The following is a 24,908-nucleotide window of genomic DNA, read 5'->3' on the forward strand; positions in this document are numbered from 1 at the left end:
AATTGGGAACATTGTGTGTAGGTAAGAGGAAGCTGTGGAAGTTATAGGAGCTGAATGGAAGAAAGAGGCAAAAGAATGAACTGGTTAACAGAGGAAGGGGTAGGGAAGTGACGATGGGTGTTGAGGGGCACTAATAGTGTGTTGACATATTGCTTAAAGAGTAATTTCTATAGTTTGGAACTTGTCTCCCCAACAATGATGATAACTGCACAGTTATTTTGGAAGTTTCATGTGGCCAGGACTCAGAACAATGCAGGACAAACAATTAGGTGGTGAGCAGTGGGAGGACACCATGGCCTTGTTTGTGCAGATGAATTCAAAGGCCTGTATTTCTCCTAAAGGATGACCAGAGAACAGATGAGCATTAAAGATAAAAGATGGTTAGGAACCATCTATGAGATGACAGAAAAGTAAGCGGGAGTGAGGGGGCATGATGATTAACAAGCAGCCTCATTTTGAGTCGGATGACATCCTACCAACTTTAGCAACTTAATAGGTGGTCAGACAACTTTCTAGCCTTCAGTTCTGTGGAAATGGCAAAAACAGATCTCACAGCTGTTATCACAGAGAGGAGGGGCATATGAGTTCTAAGAAGACAAAACTGAAATTCCATTTTCTATTTAAAAATTTCTCTTGAGTTCACAGGCCTACAGGAACAGCATATCATGTTAAAAACCCCTATTTCACTGGTTCTTGTACCCCTATGATCTCACAGAATCTCTAGCCCTTTCGAAGTCTGCAACAAATGTCTCAGATTTACAATAAGAAATACATATTTGGTTTTTGTCATCATTTATGGTGCAGGCTCCTAAAACCCTTGGAATTTCCTGTAATGAAAGCAATAAACATGTCTTTTGTTATGTTCATGGGGTGACTTTTGGACTATACCTAAGTTTGGGGGCTGGTCACCAGGAAAATCAATCATGTGTTTACAGAGTTGATGCTTTCAGTTCCACCTTCCACCACCGCCTCAGGGAGGAGAGAGGAGCTGGCGATTGAGATCATCACCAATGGCCAATGACTTAATCAACCATCCTCTGTAACAAATCCTTCAGAAAATCCCAGAAGGACGGAGTTTGAAAAGCTTCTAGGTTGGTGAGCTTGTGGAAGTGCTGGAGAGGGCATGGAAGTTCTGAGCCCCTTCCCACACATTTTGCTCTTGCATCTTTCCCATCCGGCAGTTTCTATTATATTTTTATTTTTAAAAAATTGGTAATCTAGTAAGTAACATGTTTCTTTGAGTTCTGTGAGCCGCTCTAGCAAGTTAATTTAACCTCAGAGTGGACTGTGGAAACCTCTGATTTATAACCAGTCAATTAGAGCATAAGTGACAACTTGTACTTGCAGTTGGCATCTAAAGTTGGGGAGAGGGGGATAGTCTAGTAAGACTGAGCCCTTTACCTGTGGGTTCTGACACTTCCTCCAGGTACATAGTATCAGCATTGAGTTGAATTGTAGGGCACCCAGCTGATGTCTGAGATTACTTGGGGGTACGAGACCCCACCCACACCCAAAAGCCGCACTTGGAATTCGATACAGAATCTGAATTGGAACTGGCGACCAGAATCTTAGGTCTCTATAGAGCATTTCAGTGCTCATATACAAGTTAGCACCCACAAGACAGAGACTGCATCTCACCAGCTAGGTGTACCTCTGCCCTGGGCATGAGTTTTGCAGAGTTGCTTCACCACTGCTCTGCCGGGCACTGCTGCCAGCACATTATGTTAGTCTTCCAGGAATCTTTCTACCTAGAGTTAAGGTTTAAGAGGGGAGTTCCCAATAAGGGATGCTTAGGCCCCAGAATTTTACAGATTCTAAGTGAATTTTTTTCTGTTGTATTCAGAATGCTCTAAGGCTTGCAGAGCCTGGTTTCTTCCTTCCTTATGATGAGGTCTACCCAAGGAAACATGTTAGCACAACACACACACACACACACACACGCACGCACACACACACACACACCCCTTATAAAGACTGCCATTTGGTATATGGATGTATGCCAGCCTTTATTTGGATCCCTGTGATGGACCCAATTGATCCAGCCTCAGTTTAAGCTCAGATTCCTGCTTCATCTAAAAGCCCAGGCTTAATGAAGAATAGGCTAGTTTGCTTTAGACATTTTTACTTTATTTCTTCAATTACAATTAACATACAATAATATATTTATTGCAGGGATACGACATAGTGATTAGACATTTATATATTTTAGACAGTGATAACCCCAATAAATCTGGTACCAATCTGACACCATGCATACTTTTTACAACATTATTGACTATATTCCCTATACTGTACTTTACCTCCCCAAGACTATTTTTATAAATGGCTATTTGTACTTCTTAATCGCTTCCCTTTTTTCACCCAACCTCCAACCCCTCTCCCATCTAGAAACCATCAATTTGTTCTCTGTATTTATGAATTTATTTCTGTTTTGTTTATTTGTTTATTTTGTTTTTCAGATTCCACTATAATTGAAATATATAGTATACATCTTTGTCTGACTTAGCTCACTTAGCATAATACCCTCTAGGCCCATCCATTTGTTGCCAATACCCTCTAAGCTTATCAATGTTATTGCAAATGGTTAAGATTTCATTTTTTTTTCTTATGCTGAGTAATATTCCATTGTATATATCTTCTTCATCCATTTGCCTTTTGATGCACACTTAGGTTGCTTCCATATCTTGGCTACTGTAAATAATGCTGCGATGAACATAGGGGTGCATATGTCTTTTTGAATTAGTATTTTGGATTTCTTCAGTTAAATACCCAGAAGTGAAATTGCTGAGTCACATAGCAGTTCTATTTTAATCTTTTGAGGGACCTTTATACAAAACCACAATGAGATATCACCTCACACCTGTCAGAATGGCTATCATCAATAAATCGACAAACAATAAGTGTTGAAAGAATCATCTTTTCAACAAATAATGTTAGAACATCCACATGCAAAATAAATAAATTAATGAATAAATGAATGAATGAATAAAATGAACCCTGACCTCATACTTTATATAAAAATGAACTCAATATGGATAATAGATCTAAATGTAAAATGTAAATCTCTAACTTTTAGAAGAAAACACAGGAGAAAACCTTTGTGATCTGAGATTACAAAAATAGTTCTAAGATAGGATACCAAAAGCATGGCTCATAAAATAAATTGATAAACTAGTCTTCATTAGAATTTAAAACCTTTATTCTGTGAAAGATGTTGGTAAGAGAATGAAAACATTAGATAAACCCGGTGAAAAATATTTGCAAATTGTACACCAGTTGCAGGACTTGCATGCAGATAACCACACAAAAAGATGTTCAAAATCATTAGGCTTTAGGAAATTATAAATTAAAATCACAAATAAGATACTACAACAGATCTAGAAAAATAGCTTGAATAAAAATAACTGGCGATGTCAGATGTTGGAGATTACAGAGCAACTGCAATTCTCATACATTGCTGGTAGGAATGAAAATTGGTACAGTCATTCTGGAAAACAGTTTAACACTTTCTTATAAAGTTAACATACATTTGCCATATATTCCACTCCCTAGAAAAAGGAAAACCTATGTTCGCATAAAAGCGTGTATATGGGGCTCTATTGATAATTGCCCCAAGCTAGAAACATCCAAATGTCCTTCAATGGGTGAATGGATAAACAAATTGTGATATGTCCTTACAATGGAATACTACTCAGCAATAAAAAGGAGTAAACGATTTATATATGCAACAACCAATGACACTCCAAGGAATTATGCTGAGCAGAAGTAGTCTCAAAAGTTTACGTACCATATTACTCATTCATATGTCATTTATACGACATTTTTAAAAGGACAAATAGTGATGGAAAACAAATCAGTGGTAGAGATTGAGGAGGCTGCGATTATAAAGGGAGAGCATATTTGGGGGGATGATGGTACTATTTTGTACCCTGATTGTGGTGGTGATTACATGGATCTACACGTGTTAAAATTATATAACAGTATACCAGAGAATCTTCTAGCATAATGATTTAAAAAAATAACAAAAAAATAAAATTAATAAAATCACAGAGGATGGACAGTGAATTCTGATAAAGGCCTCTAGTTCCTCCTTACTAAGGTGAGGCTGCTGATCTAAGCTGTGCAGCTGCTATCAAAATATCAATCCATGTATTTTGATTAGGATTCTTACTATAGATCCGTTATGACTGAACAAAAAAACTTCTTAGATTTTCCTTGTGAATCCCAGGAAAGCTGCTTACAATATCCCTCTCAACTGAATGCTCAGTATGGCCTACAGCACACTGTTAGTGGAGAGATTTCCCCTGCCATTTATGAAGGTATAATTTTCAGACAGTATAAACATAGGTCTTATGTGTGTAGTTCAATGAGTTTTGACAACATATACAATGATGTGTTTGTAAATGTTTAGTAACTGGGCCTCTGGTGAAATTAAATACACTGCTTTGTATTGTTTATATATCTGTGGTATAAACACTTTGATCACAGTGGATTCCAATTTACCAGCGTGATTATCAATTGGCTTGCAAACTTTCTGAAAATTTAATAATCAGCACTATGTTTCCAGCAAGCTCCAGCACACAACTGCCTGTGTAACCATCACCCAAATCAACACTGAGAACACATCCATCACCTGACAATTTCCCCAGTGCCTCTTGCTCATCAATCCTCACTCCACTCCATGCTTTACAAACTATTATTCTGATTTTTACCACCATAGATTAGATTTTCATAATCCAGAACTTTATAAAAATACAACAAATATATATTTATATATATTTGGTCAGGCTTTTTATTTTTCCTGAGATTTGAGATTCACCCATATTATTGTGTTTATCTGATTTTTTGTCCTTTCTATCATACAGTAGTATTTCATTCTCTGCATAGACTACAATCTCTCCTTCTGTTAATGGACATTTGGGTTTCCTTATATTTCAAGTGTTGGGCTTTTCTGGTTATCTTAAAAGTATTTGAGAGCTATGAAAGCAGGAAGTTCTCATATTCTTGACAAAGACTTTCCTGGTAGAAAGAAGGGATAATTCTTGAAGATTTAGATTTTACTGATGATAATAAAAGAGGATCTCTGAAAGTATCTAGCATGTGGCAGGCATTCAATAAATGTTAATTGAATCTCAGTTTGGTAGAATTCTTTTTTTAGGCCCTGTGACCAGAAATAGATTACCTTTTGGAGAAGGATCAGAATTAACCATTCTAGAGAAAGGAAATCTAGACTATTTAAAAAATATTGCAGAAATACCATCTTCTCATTTGCTAAATCTATTTCAGGAATATTTCACAATTCTAAAAATCAGGAAAAATTCTATGTCAAAATTTTTTATTGTATTTAAACAAAATTTTTAAATAATTTTATTTTTAATAATAATTGGCATATAACATTATATTAGTTTCAGGTACACAACAAACTTATTACACATTTATAATTAGATAAATTATGTGATCACCCCAATAAATCTAGTACCCATCTGACTCTATACATAATTATTGCAATATTATTGACTACATGCCTTATGCTATACTTTACATGCCATGTCTATTTTCTAACTATCAATTTGAATTTATTAATCCTTTCTCCTTTTCACCCAACCCCCCAAACCCCTTCACATCTGGCAACCATCAAAATGTTCTCTATATCTATGAGTCCGTTTTGTTTGTTTATTTTGTTCTTTAGATTTCACATGTAAGTGAAATCAAATGGCATTTGTCCTCTTTCTGACTTACACCACTCAGCACCATACCCTCTAGATTCATCCACATTGTTGCAGATGGCAAAATTTCATTCCTTTTCATGGCTGAGTAACATTCCATTGTGTATATGTGCCACCTCTTTATCCATTCATCTGCTGATAAACACCCAGGTTGCCTCCATATCTTGGCTATTGTAAATAATGCTACAATGAGCATATAGATGCACATGTTCCTTTTAAGTACTGTTTTGGGTTTCTTTGTATAAATATCCAGAAGTGGAATTACAGAGTCCTACTTTGTCTCTTACTAGAGCCTTTGTTTTAAAGTCTATTTATTTCTGGTATTAGTATTGGTCCCACAGCTTTTGGTTTGTTTCCATTTTCATAAAATATATATTTTTAGCCCTTTACTTTTAGTCTATATGTGTCTTTCAATCTGAAGTGAGTTTCTTATAGGCCAAATATATAAGGGTGTTGTTTTCTTATTCATTCAGCCACTCTATATCTTTGGTTTAGAGCATTTAATCCATTTACATTTCAAGAAATTGTTGGTACATGTGTAGTTATTGCTTTTTTATTATATATATTATATATATTGCTTTTTATTATATATATATATTGTGCCACTGGTCCAGCGAAGGTCCCGGCAGAGCCTCGGGCTGCTGCGCCTTCGTCTTCTCCTTGTCTTTCTTCTTCAGCTTCTTTCTCCTCCTCCCCTCCTCCTCCTCCTTCTTCTTCTTCTTCTTCTTGTCCCTTTAACATTTCTTGTAATACTGATTTGGAGGTAATAAACTCCTTTAGCTTTTTCTTGTCTAGGCCCTGTGGCCTTGGAGCCACAGGGAAGCTCTTTATCTAACCTTCAACTCTAAATAATAGTTTTACTGAGAAGAGTAATCTTAGTTATATGTCCTTGTTTTCCATCACATTGGATATTTCATGACAATCCTTTGTCCCTTTAACATTTCTTGTAATACTGATTTGGAGGTAATAAACTCCTTTAGCTTTTTCTTGTCTAGGCCCTGTGGCCTTGGAGCCACAGGGAAGCTCTTTATCTAACCTTCAACTCTAAATAATAGTTTTACTGAGAAGAGTAATCTTAGTTATATGTCCTTGTTTTCCATCACATTGGATATTTCATGACAATCCTTTCTGGCTTGCAAAGTTTCTATTGAAAGATCAGCTGACAGTCTTATGGTAGCTCCCTTGTAGGTAACTAACGGCTTTTTTCTTCCTGCTTTTAAGATTCTCTCTTTGTCTTTAATCTTTGGCATTTTAATTATGATGTGTCTTGGTGTGGGCCTATTTGAGTTTATCTCTTTTGGGACTCTCAATGCTTCCTGGGTTTATATGTCTATTTCCTTTACCTGTTTAGGGAAATTTTCCAATAGTATTTCTTCAAATAGGTTTTTAACTCCTCGCTCTCTCTGTTCTCTTTCTGATATGCCTATGATGCAAATGTTGTTATGCATAATGTTTTCCCAGAGGCTCCTTAAGCTATTCTCATAGTTTTAGATTCTTTTTTTCTTGTTGCTGTTCTGATTGGGTATTTTCTGCTACCTTATCTTTCAAAGCATTGATTAGATCCTCTGCTTCATCTAATATATGGTTGATCTACTCTAATGTATTCTTCATTTCTGGCTGGTTCCTTTTTATATTTTCTATTTTTTTAATGTTTTCTATCTCTTTATAAAGTTCCCACTGAGTTTACCTACTCTTCCCCTAAGTTCATTGAATATTCTTATAACCAGTGTTTTGAACTCTGCACCTGGTAGATTGCTTTGTTTAGTTCTTTTTCTAGAGCTGTGTTCTGTTCTTTCATTTGGGACATGTTTTTCTTCCCATTTTGGCTGCCTCTCTGTGTTTTTTTTTCTATGTATTAGGTAGTGCAGCTATATCTCCCAGTCTTAGTAGTGAGGCCTTATGTAGTAGATGTCCTGTGGGGCCCAGTGACACAGTCTCCCTCATCACCTGAGCCAGGTGCTCCAGGTGTGTGTCTCTTATGTGGGTTGTATGTCCCTTCCTGGTATATTTGAGCCTTGATTGCTGTTTGCATGGTAATGAGAGATATTGACTGATTGGTCATGAGGACTGGCCAATGACTACAGTGGAAGAGCTGTTGTGCAGGGGCTGACCCTGTGGAGCAGGATTAACTTTATTAGAGCTCTGATACCTTCCCAATCTGCTCTTTTGGTGTGTCATCCTCAGATGTGGTCCCAGTTGTGCTCCTGCTGGGTCTGAAGCAAATCATTGGGTGTGCCAGCTTCAGGGCCTTTTGGAAAGGGCCCCACCACAGGCCAAGTTCAGCTGCAGTCTGTACCCTGTCCAAGGCCACCTGGCATGAGCCAACAAGCAATATGCAGATGGCTGCCACCCTTGCTAGGCTTGGATATGTCTCGAGAGACCAAGTGTCAAACTGACACCAGTTGCCACTAGTGCTGGGCAAGGGGTATAGGGCATATGAGGGCCAGATGCTACTTGTTTGGGTTTTGTGCACCTTTGAGATATTTTGAGAAAGTCTGCAGTATGAATGAGACAGGCTGTTAGTATGGAAAACCCACTGGAAGGGGCTTAGGTGGGCCCATATGTTGGGTGGAGCAGAGTCTCAGGGAATCACCAGGGTAGGGCCAACAGTGTCAGCTAGGTTAATGGGGATTCAGATATGGTGGCTGCCTGTGCATGCAGAATGGGTGGGGGGAGTGCTCCACAAAAAATAATGACTTCTGCCAGCACTTCTGTCTAGGAGAAAGCTGCCTCTCCAGCCCTCACCCTGAAGCCAGACAATTCAATTTCTTTCAGTATGTCCCTGGCACCTTTTGAGCTGCTACCCCAGTGCTGAATTTCAGATCAAGTGAGTCTGTCAGCGAGTAAGTCTGTGTATGGGCCCTTTAAGAGTACCACCTGGAACTCTCACAGCTTTTTGTTTCACTCAGCCACAATCTCCGCTGGTTTTCACAGTCTAACATTGCAGGGACTTCTCTTCTTGGCACTGGAACACTGGGCTGGGGATTTGGGGATGGGACCTCTCGCTCCTTTGTGTGGACCTCCACAGCCAAGATATTCTTTCCAATTCTTGACTGCTATGTGTGAGTGCGGGGCCAGCTCATTTTGCATTTCCACCCCTGCTACCAGATTCAAGGTGGCTTATTTTGTATATCCTTAGTTGTAGGACTTCTTTTTAACTAGACTTCAGGCGATTCTCGATGATGGTTGTTCTATAGTTTTGTTGTAATTTTGACATAGTTGTGAGAAGAGGCAAGCACACCATTTACCTACTGTGCAATTTGACCAGAAGTCTTTGTTATGCTTTTAAAGTCTATTTATTATACATATTATCTGATTTACTTTATATACATTTCATTATTAATTTTATGTACATTATCTCATTAACTTTTTCTATAATCTTGCAAAGTAAACCTCTCCATTTAGAGATCAGAAAAAATGAAGCTCAGAGCTGTGAAGTAACTTTCCTAAGCTCACAAAACAAGTGGAAATTTGATCTCTGTTGTCTGACTCCAGAATTCATGCTTTTTTCACTCAATATACCTCCTTATCATGTTCACATCTCAGTACAGATGGATAGCCATGTCGTTGAATTTTTACTGCCCATTTTTCTTTTATTCTCTTTGTTTCAGTAAGCAAACCATCTTGTATTTTCACTTCCTTTTCTCATTTCATAAGTATATTTCCAAAGACCTGATACTGCCTAATATAAGGAAGCAAAGTGAAATAGCCTATAGAAGTTTGGCAAATCAGCAAGTTATAGAGTGTTCAGAAAAAAAAACTGTTTCCATAAAATTGCAATGACATCCACACCCATTCGGTCACCAAAGGGTACTGTGTTGCTCCTAGAGTATTACTGCTAAGAAAGCTCTCTCTGACTCTTACTTCCTTGATCTGACACATGAGCCCCTGAGTCAATCTCAGTGTACTCTCCCTCCAGCATGGGACCCCGCAGTCCCATCTTCCTATGTCTGCATCCAGCCAGAGCTCTTACGTTAATAGGCTTTTGGGCCAAGTCTAATCCATGAAACAGGTTTATGTTCAGGTCTCCTGGAAAAGAGTAAAACTGCACAGCTCCCCGACTCCAGCCACTGGGCAAAGGTCCATCTCCTCTCTTCTTTCCCTCTTATCTTCCAAGATATATCTCTGATTCTACACATGCCAGGTCCAAGACAGTTTCACAACAGTATTCTCTCCCCACTTCTTAGGTCCTTATCACTCTGCAAGGTGAGAGGATGACAGGTTTTGAAAACATTGAGGCATGAAAGGGTATTCTAAACAAGCGAGATAAAATGATCAATAGAGATGTCTCAACTCCACCCTGGCATGCCTTTCAGCAGAAGCCTGTCATTGAGACACAAAACTGGATTCTATCACCATGTTAACACTTAACACAAATATGAATTTCTTTGGCAAGGCTTTCTTATCAAGGGCAAAAGAACCACCCTGAAAGTTTCATCAGAGACAGATAAGAACACGAGGCCAGGGAGGCTGTGAGACCTCAGTCAGAGGTGAATCCTGCAAGCGTAGGTTATCTTTCCAAAGCCACATTCTCCAGCTGGTCCTGGGCAGAGAAAAGAATGCTGCAGTCTTCGTAGCACCTATTCTAGCTGTGAAGTCAGCAGCTTCGCAGAGTCCAAAAGGTTTTCCATTTTTGCTTGTTTTTGTTTTGTTTTGTTTTGTTTTGTTTTGTTTTGTTTTGTTTTGTTTTGTTTTGTTTGTTTTACCTCCACAGGTTTTTGACTTCTAGAAAACTCATATCTTTCTCTCAGGTAGGGGCAAGAGGGAAGAGAGAAAATTCAATATTGAAAATAAAGGGTTGTGAGTCTGGTCAGGACTGAGCCAATGTGAATGTCAGAGAAGGAGTGAATGAAATTTTGGATGGAGAGGAATTTAAGAACATGGTGGCTTATCTGAACATTTGCCCAGTTTCCAGCAGGACATATAAGAAGGTTAAGTAGAGAAAGAATACAATATTCACTGAACTCACTTCTTAGGCATTTGACTGAAACCTTCTATGGCCTGCATGAGTTCCATCTAGTTCCAGCCCAACATATAGGTAATGGAATGGAAAGATCTGGGTCAAGCAGACATGAGTTTGAATCCCTAATCTCACACTTACGAGCAGTTTGACTACAGACTGAGGTTAATTTTCTCATTTGTGAAATATAAGCAGTAATTCTACCTTATAAATTTTTTTGTGAGTATTAAACGAGATAAGTATACAGTAGACCCCTCCCCCTCATTCATGGGAGGATACGTTCCAAGACCTTCAGTGGATACCTGAAACTGCAGATAACACTAAATCCTATACATACAGGCATACCTCAGAAAAATTACAGGTTTGGTTCCAGCCCATCTCAGTGAACTGAATATCAAAATTAACAAGTCACACAGTTTTTTTCAGTTCATATACAAGTTGTGCTTACACTATATTGTAGTTTATTAACTTCCAATAGCTTATGTCTAAAAAAACACGTACATGCCTTAATTAAAAATATTTTATTGCTAAAAAATGCTAACCATCATCTGAGTCTGCTGGGACTTCCTTGATGCAAGGTTGCCAAAGATATTCAATTTTTAAACATGTAATGTCTGTGAAGCGAAAAAATGAGGGATGCCTGCACCATGTTTTTTCCTATACATACATACCTATGATAAAGTTTAATTTATAAATTAGGCTCAGTAAGAGATTAACTAATAATAAAATGGAACAATTATAATAATATACTGTAATAAAAAAGTTATGTGAATGTGGTATCTATGTCTCTCAAAATATTGTACTGTACTCACCCTTTTCTTGTGATGATAAAACACCTATGTGATGAGATGAAGTGAGGTGAATGACATGGGCATTATAAGGTTTAAAAGAAAGTCTGTGGCCTGGAGCAGAAGATAGGTGAAGGATTGTTTTTAATTTTAGGGGTACTTTTCTAGGGCACTGAGAGTTCTCTTGCTAGTTGTGGTTTGGTACAGCTTGGTTGGGTGATATTCCCAGCAGGAGACTTCAAGGTGCCAGCTGGGGCTACTGTCTATTCACAAATGCCACCCTCTCTCTGCTCTTCCTCCCAGTCTATGAAGAGGCAAGAAGGGTCTCTGGGAGGTGGCAGAGAGGGGGAGGTTGCAGTCGATGTGGCAGAGTGAAAAGTTACCCTTTGGGCAGACTTGTCAGGAGCCAGATGCAGAGCTGAGACACTGGGAAAAGGCTCGCTGCCTTTTTACTGCTGGATGTTACAAGTTGAGTTGGGATAAAGATTCTGGGGCCTAGTTTCTTTTTCCTGGAAAGCATATACTTCTTCCATTTCTCTTATGTCATCTACTTATCACATGTCCATAGGTGACAGCTTTCCTTCTGCAACGTTAAGGTGTGTACAAGAGCATGGGCTCTAGAACTGAAGTCCCTGGTTTCAAATCATGCCTTTGTTTCTTAGAAGCTGTGTCACCCTGGAAAATTCACTTAACTTCTCTGTAACTAAATCATCTTTTTTGGTAATGTGGGGTTCACCTCAAAGGGTGTTTTTGAAAGTTAAGTAGATTAATACATGTTAAATACCACAGGACTAGCACAGAATCAGTACTCAGTAAACAATAGCTATTATTAGTACCTTCTCCTTGTCCCAACATTCTCCATTTGATGTGGTATCTCTGTTCACATCAGGTACCCATTGATGCTCATGCGCAAACCATTATGACGGACACTGAAGGAGATATTGAGAGGATTATATGTGGTCTCTGCACTCAAGGGGCTTATTATGCAGAAACATGAAGACAAAAGCAAAATACTAAAAATAAATAATAAGTTTGTGCTAATATATGTGTTACCGATATATATGCATTAGGAATTCAAAAGAGGGATGCGTTAGGAATTCAAAAGAGGATAGAGTAGTACGAATTCAAGAAAGCTTCACGGAAGAAGCGGAATTTGATTTGGGTCTAAAAGAGGGCAGAATGTGGAGAATTGATCTGATGTCTTTACATCTCACCATTACAGCTCTCAGAATTATTTTTGTTTCTATGTCAACATGGCAAAAACAACTTCACGATTTAGCTCAGGGAAATTTCTATGATGTCAATTTACCAGGTAGATTAAACATAGATTTTAGGACACTGTCGTCTTTTTAACTGTGGGAAAATGCAAAAGGTCCACGGGCTTTCCCATCTCTTGAGTGCCCAAGAACACATGGTCCAGCTCTGGGGTTCGGCTTCTCCCATGGGTCTCCCCACACCATGGCGATAGATGATTGAATTCCAAGCTGAGAAATTCTATTCTTCTAAGCTGCCCGTGTTCTTCTCCAGAAGTCTCTAAAGCATTAGGCATGATATTTAAAGAAAAACACCTGCCATGGTGCACCCAGAATGGAGAGAGAGGATTGTCACCTCAGAAGATACCCTGTTATTGTTCATCTCGGATCCATGGACACACAGTCCTGGAATTTTCACCTCTTCCCAGCTCTATGTTTAGCCTTTGGGTGGGGTAGGCTCAAGCAAAGCTGGATTGATTTTGGTGACTTGGGTAGTTAAAGTCCAGCTGGTGGAATTTGGTTGAGCACAGTGCCCTGGAAAAGCCCTGTGGAAGACCCCAAACTCAAGGGCACATGAAAACCATGTGAAGAGTTTGTTGAAGATGTATATGATGAGAAGTCATACCCAGTGGTTCTGTGCCAGTAGGTCTGGAATGATGCCCAGGGATCTATCTGCATCTGTAACTAGCAAACAAGGCTATTCTGAGGATAGTTGATCATGGCCCTCACTTGGTGAAAAACATATGGAAAACACAGCTAATGGGAGCTTTTTCAAAGGAGGCAAAAGACGTAAAGTAGCCGAAGATGGAACCTGAACAGAGGGAGTTATTTTGAATGGTTCATGAACTGAGTGAAGAGGATGGTAATTAAGGAAAACAGGCTTCAGAATGCCTGGCACAGGGATTTTCAGATATATTTCCAGATGTATCTCCTGTCCACTGGAGTCATCAACGTGGGGATGCTGAGCCTGAGGCTAATGAGGGAATGGTGCTTTGGGATCAACCCTACTTCACTGAGAGCATCTTCAATTTGATATACTTTTATGTATGTGGGTTCCTTGTAAGATTTATTTGAAAAGTGGGCATTGCTAAAAGAAGTTGAAAAATCACTAACCTAGAGACAAAATTACAATCTTTGGAAATACCTTAATTTCCTTAGGTAATTTTTGAGATAATATTTCATCAGGTACAGATTCTTCTATCTGCAAAAGCAGGATGATTTTGACAGAATGCTTCTTACTTCCTTGTTTCTTATCTCTCAATAAGCCATTTGTTCCATAATTTTTTGTGTAATCCAGATCCATTCAAAAATCACATAAAAGTTTTGGATCTTTCCTTAGAAAAATGTGCACATATGCACATGGTTATAAACTTTAGCACTCAACTTCAATGGGGCTTAATAAAATCCATCCATAAACTTGGTGATTACTCTCCCCTCTAAACATGTATTTTATATATTTTTACATAAATTCCAGTGTTACTTTTTTCAAGTCTTCTCAACTAACCACAAAACTCGAGTTTAAACTGTATATCCTCTACAGCAGTGTTCTCTGAAATGGAATGGCAGTATAATCTACTGCAGTATAAGAAGAAAATACTGGAACTTCTACTTATATTTAATCTTATCCCCTTTAATTTCTACTTTTCTGTTTGTTCTATAATGCTTGTTGTATTATTAAAATAGGTCATATTATTTAAATAAACACAACTGTATTGATGAAACCTGTTAAAAACTTGCTGATAAAGACCCATGATTCTAAAGTCTGGAGTACCCTGCCTTACAGAACTTTCATGGTTTTTATTTATTTATTTGTTTGGTGCTTGCTCTTAGTATTCTCTTAGGCATTGGAAATACACAATATTTGTGTTGTTTCTAGTCTCAGGGAGCTTAGAATGTAGGTATTTAGTTGTGAATGGAGAAGCTGAGATTGTGTCTAGATGATCTGACTCCAAGTTAGTAACTATATGATGAGTTCATTTTTTCAAGAAGGATCTCTTAATGAGTACTTAGAAAGTAGGTCTTCATACTCTTTGCTTATTTTGCTGAGATTTTTGGGCACTGCCTAGGGGGAAAGTGCCCCATAGGAATACCTAAGCCTGGTATGACATGTGAAACAGTGTCAGATTTTATAACCATATTAGATATAGAGGAACTATCAGCCGTAGTTCTAGGATTTTTGTATAGAAAGTGCTCAGGAGTGGCAATGTCTTTGAAAGTACAAAGCTTGGGGACTTATACAGCAATTCTGCTCCTGTTATTTAGATTTTGACTTGGTCTTAGGAAAATGATGGAGATTAGGGGGTGGAGATGGGTGTACAGCTATTCTAAGATGCTTCTTAGTGCTGCCTCAGGATCTCACAAGAAACTGCAATAGGGCTTTGAGGCAAAGAAAACACACAGGAGTGGCTGGAGTGGAGGAATTGAGAGGAGCACTTGGCTGAAGAGAGAGCATACCCGTGCTACTGAGGACTTCACAGCATCATGGAGGATCAAATCCCCTAAAGAGCATTTCTCATAGCAACCGCCAGACCGGACCCATCTCTCAGCAGCTGTCAACCATTTATTAGTGGGACTCTACTGAAGCCAAGTGAAGATGGAGAAAGAGCAGACAAATGGAGAAAATAAAATTGTGTTAATTACCAGTCCATTTCCATGATGCAAAAGTGACCCAGTCTGTCATCTCCTTCCCAGTGGCTGGTGTTTTGTTGGGTCTGACATTTGCAGCAAGTGCTCCCAGCTGAACATCTGTTGCCCCATTGCCATGGAGACAGCAGCTGCAGCGACCATCTCCTCTAAGAATGTGCCACCCAAGATTTCAGGAACCATTTTGGAAGCATTTGTCTCAACAGGGCCTGCTAATCTCCCTTTCATTTGTAATTATTTTATTGTCTCGGTTCTCTGCTTTGGCGTCGTTCCCAAAGCTAACTCAGCTCCCCAACACCGGGGTCCGTAGGGAGGTGTCAGCAGTCTCAGCCCCATCTGGGTGGAGACGAAAAGAGAGTGGAAGGGAAAGACTTACTAGGAGCGCTGCGATCTTCAAACAGGCCCTGTCTCCTGTAGGCAGCCCTGGGAGGGCCTTGGCCGATTGAAGTAGTGTGAATTATGAAGCCCAAAGCCTTTGAGGCAGGCTGCCCCCCATCGAGGCCAAGAATAATGAACAAATAGTTTATCTGGCTAACCAACAGCTGTAGAGCCTAGGCGATTTGGAGAGGATTAGGGGAGAGCAGTGAAAGGATACTCCCACAGGATACTCCCTTCAAATCCTCATCCTGAATTCTACCAATGAAGAACACATGTTGAAACCCTGGAATTACTTTTTAAGTCTGTTTTTCTCCCTTTCTAAGTGACTCTGTTCAGTGCTTTCAAGAATTTTAAGTGGCTGAGGCAACTGACTTCGGGGTCCCTGCTGTTGGTTTCCTTTCAGTTTCCTCTTTCAGTTCCCCAAACCTGCTTTACCCCAGATGGCTCAAATTCATGTAGAAATTCTGATTGCTCTGCAAGGTGCCTTAGGGTTGCTGCTTTTTCCTAAGGTCTACATTGCTGGCAGCTGTTGTCATATCTAAGTTCCAGGATCAAGTTCAGGTTAGGATGAAAGGGAAGTTATGAGGGTGGCTGGATGTAGGGAGAGGACACAAGGAATCCCCTTCCCTGTGTGAGAAAAAGCCGAAGGAAAAAAAAAGCTCCAAGTGGACCAAAGACTTAAATGTGTGTGTGTGTGTGTGTGTGTGTGTGTGTGTGGGTGTGTGTGTGTGTGTTCTAATCCATATAAATTCTAGATGAAAACTTGGGAGAATTTCTTTGTTAATACCTTTATAATATTAGGGCAATGTGTTTCTAACTATGATTCAAAATCCCAAAGTCACAAAACCTATAGAGGATTGACAAGTTAAACAGTATAAAAAATTCTGCATGGTGAATGTGATAAATAGAGAAAAATATTTGCAACTCATATCATAGAAAAGGAAAAATCTTCCTAAGAGATAAAGAACTCATAGACACCAATCAGCGAAAGACCAAATACCCCAAAGAAAAATGGGTGAAGGGTGTGAACAGACAGTCCATAATATCAAAAACAGAAATGAAGTTTTGTTTTTGATATTATGGACTGTCTGTTCACACCCTTATATAAAAATGAAGTTCAGCCTCATTCATAATAGAAGCAATGCAAATTAAAAGTACTCTGAGATACCATTTTTCACTTATCGGATTGGAAAAAATCTAAAACTTTGACAACACACTGTGTTGGTGTATCTGTGAGTAAACAGAACTCTCTTACATTAATGTTGGCAAGTAAAATAGAGAATAATTTGGCAATACCTATCAAAATTACAAATGCATATTACTTTTGACCCAGGAATAACACTTAGGGATTTGCCTAATAGAATATTGCACACTTTCATAATGATGTGCCAAATTTATTAATTATTACTGGTTTTTAAAGCAAAAGATTGGAATCGATCCCTGTATCTATCAAGAGGGGACTGATTAAATAAATAATGGTATGTCCCCACGATGGAATACTATATAGCTGTAAAAAAAGAATGAGGAAGCTATCTAGCAACTGATTTCTAAGGTATATTAAGTGAAAAAAGTCAAAAACAAAACATAATAAAAGCAAGACCCCAAACCCAAAGATGAAGTTGTTGCTCCAATGCCCAAGTTTGGGTGGGCACTCTGAGCGGGCTCTGACGAGCCTGTGCTGGAGAACAGTGCTCCCTGGCTCTGTCTTTCCACAGCTTTCCATTCTAATCAGCCTGGGAAGGAGGCTGGGACCGTGAACTCGAGCCTTGTGGATGTTGGTCTGGGTAATTTATGCCTCTAAGTATTCTGTGTGCCTTCTTCAGAACTCTTAAATTTTCCTTTTCTTCACAGGAATCTCATAAGTCCTTAAAAACAAGACTCTGCCCACAAAGAGTCCCAAACTCCAAGGCATTTGAAAATTTACCTCCTCCCCAAGGAGGCCAGTTCTGTGAGACCCAGAACTACAGATCTAGAAATAATGACCCAGGTCTGAGCAGCCTGCTTGGAGTGGGCTACAGGACTCATTTATCTACATCTTTAAAGAACATTTGTATGGCACTTAGAATATGAAAGCCCTGGTCTGGGTGCTTTACGAATATTAATTCATTTACTCCTCCTAATAACTCTGTGAGGAAAGTATTTTTCGTATCCCCAATTTAAGACGAGGAAACTGAGGCACAGAGAGCTTAAGCAGCTTGCCCAATGTTACACAACTGGCATATGGCAAAGTCAGGATTCCAAATCAGGCAGTCAGTACTTAACCAACACACTATGCTGGCTTTTATTTTTAAAACTCACACAACATAAAATTAACCATTTAAAAATGTACAGTTCAGTAGCATTTAGTACATTCACGATATTATACTACCATCACCTCTATCTAGTTCCAAAACATTTTATCTCCCCAAAGGGCAACCCCATACCCATTAGCAGTCACTCCCATTTTCCCTTCTCCCCTGCCCCTGGCAACTTCTAATCTACTTTCTGACTCTAAGTATCCATCTATTCTCAATTCTATTTTTATATAAATGGAATCATACAATATGAGATCTCTCTGTCTTACAAGGTCTAAGTTTTCAAGGTCCATCCATGTTTGTAGCACATATCAGTATTTTATTCCTTTTTATGGCTGACAACATTCCATTGTATGGATTTGCCAATTTGCCCTTCCTCAGTGATGGACATTTGGGTTGTTTCCACCTTTTAGTGAGCCTGAGTAGTGCAGCAATAAACATTTGCGTAGGGGTCCCCAACCCCAGATCCACAAACAGGTAGCAGTCTGTGGCCTGTTAAGAACCAGGCTGCACAGCAGGAGGTGATCAGTGGGCTAGAGAGCTAGCAAAGTTTCATCTGTATTTGCAGCTGCTCCCCAGTGCTAGCATCACTGTCTCAGCTCCACCTCAGATTATCAGGCATTAGATTCACATAGGAGCACTGGTCCCTGGTGCCAAAAAGGTTGGGGACTGCTGCATATGTGTGCAACATTTCTTGAACACCTGTTTTTAATTCTTTGGGGGTATTATGCTGCCTTTTAAAGGAGCAGATACTCCTACCTTCCTAAATCCTTGCTCTTGGGGATGTCATCTCCCCCATACTCCTTTTCTCTCTCTGGAAAAAAGCAAGACAAGGAGTAGAAATTTGTCAGATCACTGAGTTAGGAAAAGCCTGCTCTGAGGGAGGGGAAAAAAAGGAATAAAAAGTTGATAGTAGAGACTACACTCATTCCCAAAAGCCAAGTTATTTCTCAACTGCCATTCAACTCTCTATTGCCAGAGGGGGCCAAGAGGGTGGAGGCCTTCCTATCCAGTCCTAACACAATGGAATGATGAGCTCACTGAGGCTGCATTTCATTGCCAGGGGCCTACCCTTGTCTTTCTCAGCATCTCTGATATGCACATTGTTGCAAACAGATGCCTGGTCTCCTTCCTGCCCTGGAGATTCAGACGTAGTGCCATGTTAGAAGATTGACAATAGAAAGCTAGCTTCCAAATGTGTAGACATGCCCCCTCCTGCCCTTCCTTCCACTGCCTACGAAGTCTTGGTAATGGAGACATCGTCCATGTTCTTCAAAGTTCCATAGCAAATCTTTCTACATTTCCAGCTTTGTGAAGTTGGTCATTAAATTATCTTTCAGTCTATGGCCATGCCACCCTACAAGCCCAATCCCATCTGATCTTGGAAGCTAAGCAGGGTTGGACCTGGTTAGTACTTGGATGAGAGACCACCTAGGAAGACTAGGTGCTGTAGGCAGAAAAAAATAAAATTAAAATAAGGGATTGTAAACTGACAATTTCCTTGCAATCTGTGAGGTCAACCAAGGGTTACCTCGCATAAAAAAATATTATCTTTCAACTTTTTTCTCCCCCAACCTTTAGAGCTGACCAATTTAAGTTCCTTTGATTGGTGCACGGAGGCTTCATTTTCTAGCCCTTTTTTCTAGCCCTCTGCATGTCCCTTTTTCACCAGGTGGCCCAGAAAAGACCTGAATAAGGGCTTGATGGAATTGGAATTAAGTCAGAGACAACTGCATTATTCTAGAGATCAGGTGGCCTCTCTGCTCTCCTAAACTTTCAAATCTTCGTTAAAAATTTATTTCTTCTTTTTTTTTCTTTGTGCCACCCCATAGAGTTTGTCTTTTTTTTCTCTGAACTTCTAAAGTCACAAACTGGTGACTTTAAGGTTGAATCTGACCTAGAGATATGTTTCTAAACATGTTTTTTAAAAAAGTGCTTTAAAGAACATGAGCTGCCATTGAAAAATAAGGGAGTTTTGCATAAAAATCTGGTTATCTAGCTTCTATTAGAAAATTGGAAGATCTGGCCATGCAGGGTGTATATTCCATGTGGCACAATCAACTTAGGTTGAGTGGCAGCAGGGTCTCCAGTTCACAGAGACCATGTCACCTGTGACCCTCTCCTGACCCACAGTCCCTCATTTATGTTAACTCCCTGACCCCTCATCTATAGTTATATGAAGAACATAATCAAATTACTTCAAAAATTTTGGGTAAAAAAAAAATGCCATCTATTTTGGACAAATACCCTCACTTTTTGGTGAGTTCCTTAAGCTAACCATCAGTCAATGACCACTTACCTCAGTGATTTATTGTGAAGGCCTCTCCTATGCAAGGATGGTGGAACCTAAGGGAACACTGGTTGGCATTTCAGTTATTTCTACTTTAATTTTGTATCTTTTGTTAATTTCACAGGATATTCAGTGATAAATTTCATTAGTATGTAAACACTTTATTAAATCAAGCCAATTGTGATTGTTGTTGGAGAGAAGACTTATCTTTCTGTGAACACAAGGTTGCTTTACTGGGATGCTGACAGAAGAGAAGGAAAAACATTGCCAGAGACTCTGATAATTCACTCTGTCATGAACTTGACACCTGGAACACCCGAGGACTTTTTTTAATCTTTAATTTAAAAAATATTGTCACTCATAAATCTGGAAGGGGCAGAAAGAATAAGAATGACAGCATTTCAGGAAAGGAAGAGGGAGGCATTTTTTAAAAAACATTTATGAATGTGGGTACATATTTGTGTGGTTGAATGTATGTTCATGCACTTTAGTCAGCAAGTAAGTGTGAATGTGCACAGATGAGAAATTGAGGGTATGTCAGTTTGTACAGGAGAAAGGGGAGATTCTATGCTCATGTGTTATAGAAAGGGTTCTCTTGAGTTCCCCTTCTAGGAGGTTTACAGAAGGCAGAACAATTTATGAGGTACTTCTACCACTGTTATCAGTTAACTCTTGATTTTTGCCTGATGTTGTCTGTCCAGAGTCCTCTCACTCAGTTCTTTATTTGTTCTCCCTTTCCACGGTCTCCGTTGGTACAGGAAAGATATATTAGTTCAAAAGTATTTATTGAGATCTTATGACTTGCCTGAAATTATTCTACGTATTAGAGATAAGGATGGGAAAAAGTAGATGAGGCCACTGCTTTCATGAAGGTTTTATGCTGGTGCAGGAAGATAGATGCTCAACATGGACAGAAAAACACAAATAAGATGATTTCAGGTAGTATAAGTGTAACTCATAAATGCTGCTTTGGAGAGGGTTAGTGGAGGGTCCTGAGGCAGTGATGCTGATCTACACGATGACCAGGCCACAATGCAAGGTTTCAGAGTGGAAAGTAAGTGCAAAAGACCCATGTGAGAACAAATTTGATGTGTTCTGGAATAGAAAGCCAAACAGTTGTGCTAGAGCTTGAGATGGCATGGTAGGGGGCCTCCAGGTGATGGCAGAGGGCAGCTGTGTGCCTTGTTGTCTGCTTGTTGGGTTTTATTCTCATTGCAGTGAAAATTCACTGAAAGATTTTAAGGAGGCAAGTGATATAGCTTGATTTATATTATAGCTACTGTGGAAATAGGCACTTGGGAGAGAGAAAGTATACTTTTATTCATATATATTAAATACTAAAATTGAGAAATTTAAAAAGTATTAAAAATAACATTGACAAACCCATCATATGTCAACATAAATAATTTTTATTAAAAAAATACTTTATTTTCCAAAGCAAAAAAATTTTAATGAAGAGAATGGCATTGTTTTAGAAGTTTGCAACTCTTTCTAAATTTGGCTTAAAAAAAAGACAGTTGGTTTCTCTTGTTTGCTTCTGAACAAAAAATGTGTTGTGACGTGTCTTTTCAGTTAAAATATAAGAAGAAAGTCTGGCATCACACAGATAGGTAGTTGTAAAGAGAAGTATTTGATAGATAATTATGGATTTCTTTTATATGAAAAATTGACAAGTAGTAGTTTTTTTAAAGGTAGTTGCAATGCAGAAATCTAAAATCACATCAAGGAATTTTATACTCTGTTACTATAAAATCCATTATCAATCATGAACTTGAATGGATCTTTACCCATGAAAGATTTCGCAACATCGTACATTGGTCATCTGAAAAATAATGACTCACAGAGTTATGCAGGTCTTCCAAATGCTGATAATTTTATTATACAAGCTTTAAAAATGTCAAATTTGTTAATAAAACTGACTTCACAGGAAAAAAATCTTTAAGAGTTTGGAAGCTGTCAAGTTTACAGTGGCAAATACAAGCTTTCCAAAATTGTAATTTTTTGCTCAAAAGTCAAATTTTATCACTGGCAACAAATATTATCAACTGCTTTCATTGAGGTGATAGGCTCAGTTTATTTATTTTTTCTAAAATGTCTCTAAATATCCATATCTGAGTAAGCATATTTTCTCAGTCACTCTTTCAAGTAAAAATAGAGTTCCATGAAAAAAGCATCTAATTCAGCTTGCAATTCCAATAATCCACAACTGCTTACTCTCTAGACAGGGCTATACTTTAATGTGCAGTAAAAATGCTCAATGGGTAGAGCATAACGTTTTTAAAAAGTGTGTACTCAAGCACTGAGATTTAATAAAATTAATAGTTTTATTGTTTCATCAAAGACATTTATAAGTGAAACGGGCATGTTTTTGCTTTTTTTTTTTTTTCTATGAGTGCATGACAAGGAAGAATGCAATGCCTACCAGTAAAGCTGGGTTCATACTGAGGCACCAGCAGTTTTGCCCACCAGTGCAACTGCAAACACAGTGGAAAAGACAAACGGAATCTTGGTTTTATTTTGAAAATAGTTTTTACCTCAGACCCCCAAAAGTGTTCTAGAGACCTTTCTGTGGTATATAGATCTTACTTTAAGAATACCGATATAGATTACTGAGTGTTCAAAACATTTAATGTCTTGACTCAAAGTTGCATTGTGTTAGGAAAAAAACAAGTGGATGAATTTGGCATGTGCTACATGGTAAGAGAAGGCCTCTTTATGTCTCTTGCCCAGGAATACCTTGTCTCTTCTCATTGTCCAGTTTCATTTTGCTACACAGTAACACATGTTAAATTCACAACTCCCTTTTAGCTTCCTCAAACTCTAACACCTCCCCAGAATATTGTCAGTGAAATGGGTTTATCTCATTTCAGACTCAACAGTAGTGGGGAAGAGCTGCGTCTGACTTTTAATAAAATCTTAAAATATCCATTTTATTACGTAGGTACTATAAAATGTCTACGAGCAAATATTTCCCATTTCATATGATTACTAAATTTGACCAGAGTGTTCTAGCTGTTTTATTATATAGGTGATGGAAGTCTGTTAGAAATGAGGTTTTGCAATGCTATTCCATCTTGCATAATTCTGAAGAGAGATTCAGGCAGAAACAGAGTTCCTGGATGTTCCCCTACAAAAGGACCTTGGCTTTCATTTGGTACTTTAGACTTCTGTTTCCTTGGCTATAAAATAAACTTTCATTACTGGCGATTACAATTCTTTTTTTCCTGTTAGAGGGAAAGGACATCAGGCCTGTGCTCACCCCCAGGGTTTGTTTAGGCCGACTCTCTGAATTTATAGTGGGTGGGTTTAGAATGCCAGGTGTGCCAGGAGGGACACAGAAAGTCATCAGACCAATATTTTCACTGTCTCTCCTCTTCAAGATCTTATGGATCAGATTTCATCTGTAAATGTAGGGTTAGAGGACTCCTAATAGTCCTTCCAATCTAGGGAGATTCTGAAGATTGCTGCCAACGATCCAGGACGAGGCTGGGAAGATTTTTACAAAAGTACTCATTGTTATCTCTAGGGGGCACGCCAGCCCTCCCTACAGCCTCGAAAGATAAGTAGCCTATTCTGCAGTTCTCAATATTCTAGGGACTTCTGAGTTTTTTGGTAGAATGGAATTTATGAGACTGAATATGAGACTGAAATAGTGAAAGGATAAGAAAAAGTCACAATAGCAGATATTTCATAGGGAAGTAGAAGAGGTAAATTGGTCTACTGCGATTGAATAAAAGAAGGATTCTAGATATGAAATGAACCTAGAACTGAAGGCCGAGATTGGGCAAGAGTTCTGGGGAGGTACAGAGAGATAGAGATTTATAGCTGCTCTGAAAAAATGAGTTTATATTTTCATGTGGCACACATTTATTGGTCCAGGAATGTGCTGGGAATTGGTAAAGCAGTGGTGAGCAAATGAGACAGACCAGGGCTGGCTCTCAGTCATACGAGAAGCCTGTCATTAGAAAGTGTTAGTGAGGGTTAAGACCAACTAAGTTCAAGCAGATGATAATAGATAGCAGGAGAATGTAACCTGGTCTAGGGATAAGAGAAGATCTCCTGAAGGCAGAGGACTAGAAGGATAAACAGGAGTTAATAATTGAAGAGGTAGGTTGACAGCAGTGGGGAGGGAGGGAGAAAGATAAGTGATGTGTAAATGTTACTGTAGAGGAAGTAGCATACTGGGAGACCTGAAGAGGACAGAGGCATGATGTCTTGGGGAAAATGGAAAGGAGTTGTGTATGGCTCTTTTGTTGAGTATGAAATGGAGGAGTGGGAAAGAAACAAGGCTGGTGTGCTTGGGAGGAGTCAGATCACATTAAGAAGACTGAACTCAATTCTAAGGACAATGGAAACCATTGGAAGTTTTGGGAAAGGGGCTCGGGGGAGATCTTTCTAGCTGGAGTGGTGTATGGACTGGGAGGGAGCAAGGCTGCAGGCAGGGCACATGTTAGGAGCAGTTGTCACCAACCTGACGAGAGTTGATTTGGGCTGGAGTGGCATGGAGAGAAGTTAAAGAAATTGAGACATGTTTAGAAGGTAGTCACACTGAGTTTTAGCTGAAGAACTTAGGTGG

The 24,908-nt window shown here is 39.0% G+C and overlaps 1 pseudogene; it reads left to right on the plus strand.

Moving 5' to 3' along the window:
* The first annotated feature begins 19,381 nt into the window (after positions 1-19,381).
* LOC112479405 lies at positions 19,382-19,498 on the plus strand (annotated as a pseudogene).
* Positions 19,499-24,908: the final 5,410 nt, after the last annotated feature.

Source organism: Pteropus alecto, unplaced genomic scaffold (genome assembly GCF_000325575.1).
Source record: "Pteropus alecto unplaced genomic scaffold, ASM32557v1 scaffold234, whole genome shotgun sequence".
Taxonomy (NCBI): Eukaryota; Metazoa; Chordata; class Mammalia; order Chiroptera; family Pteropodidae; genus Pteropus; species Pteropus alecto.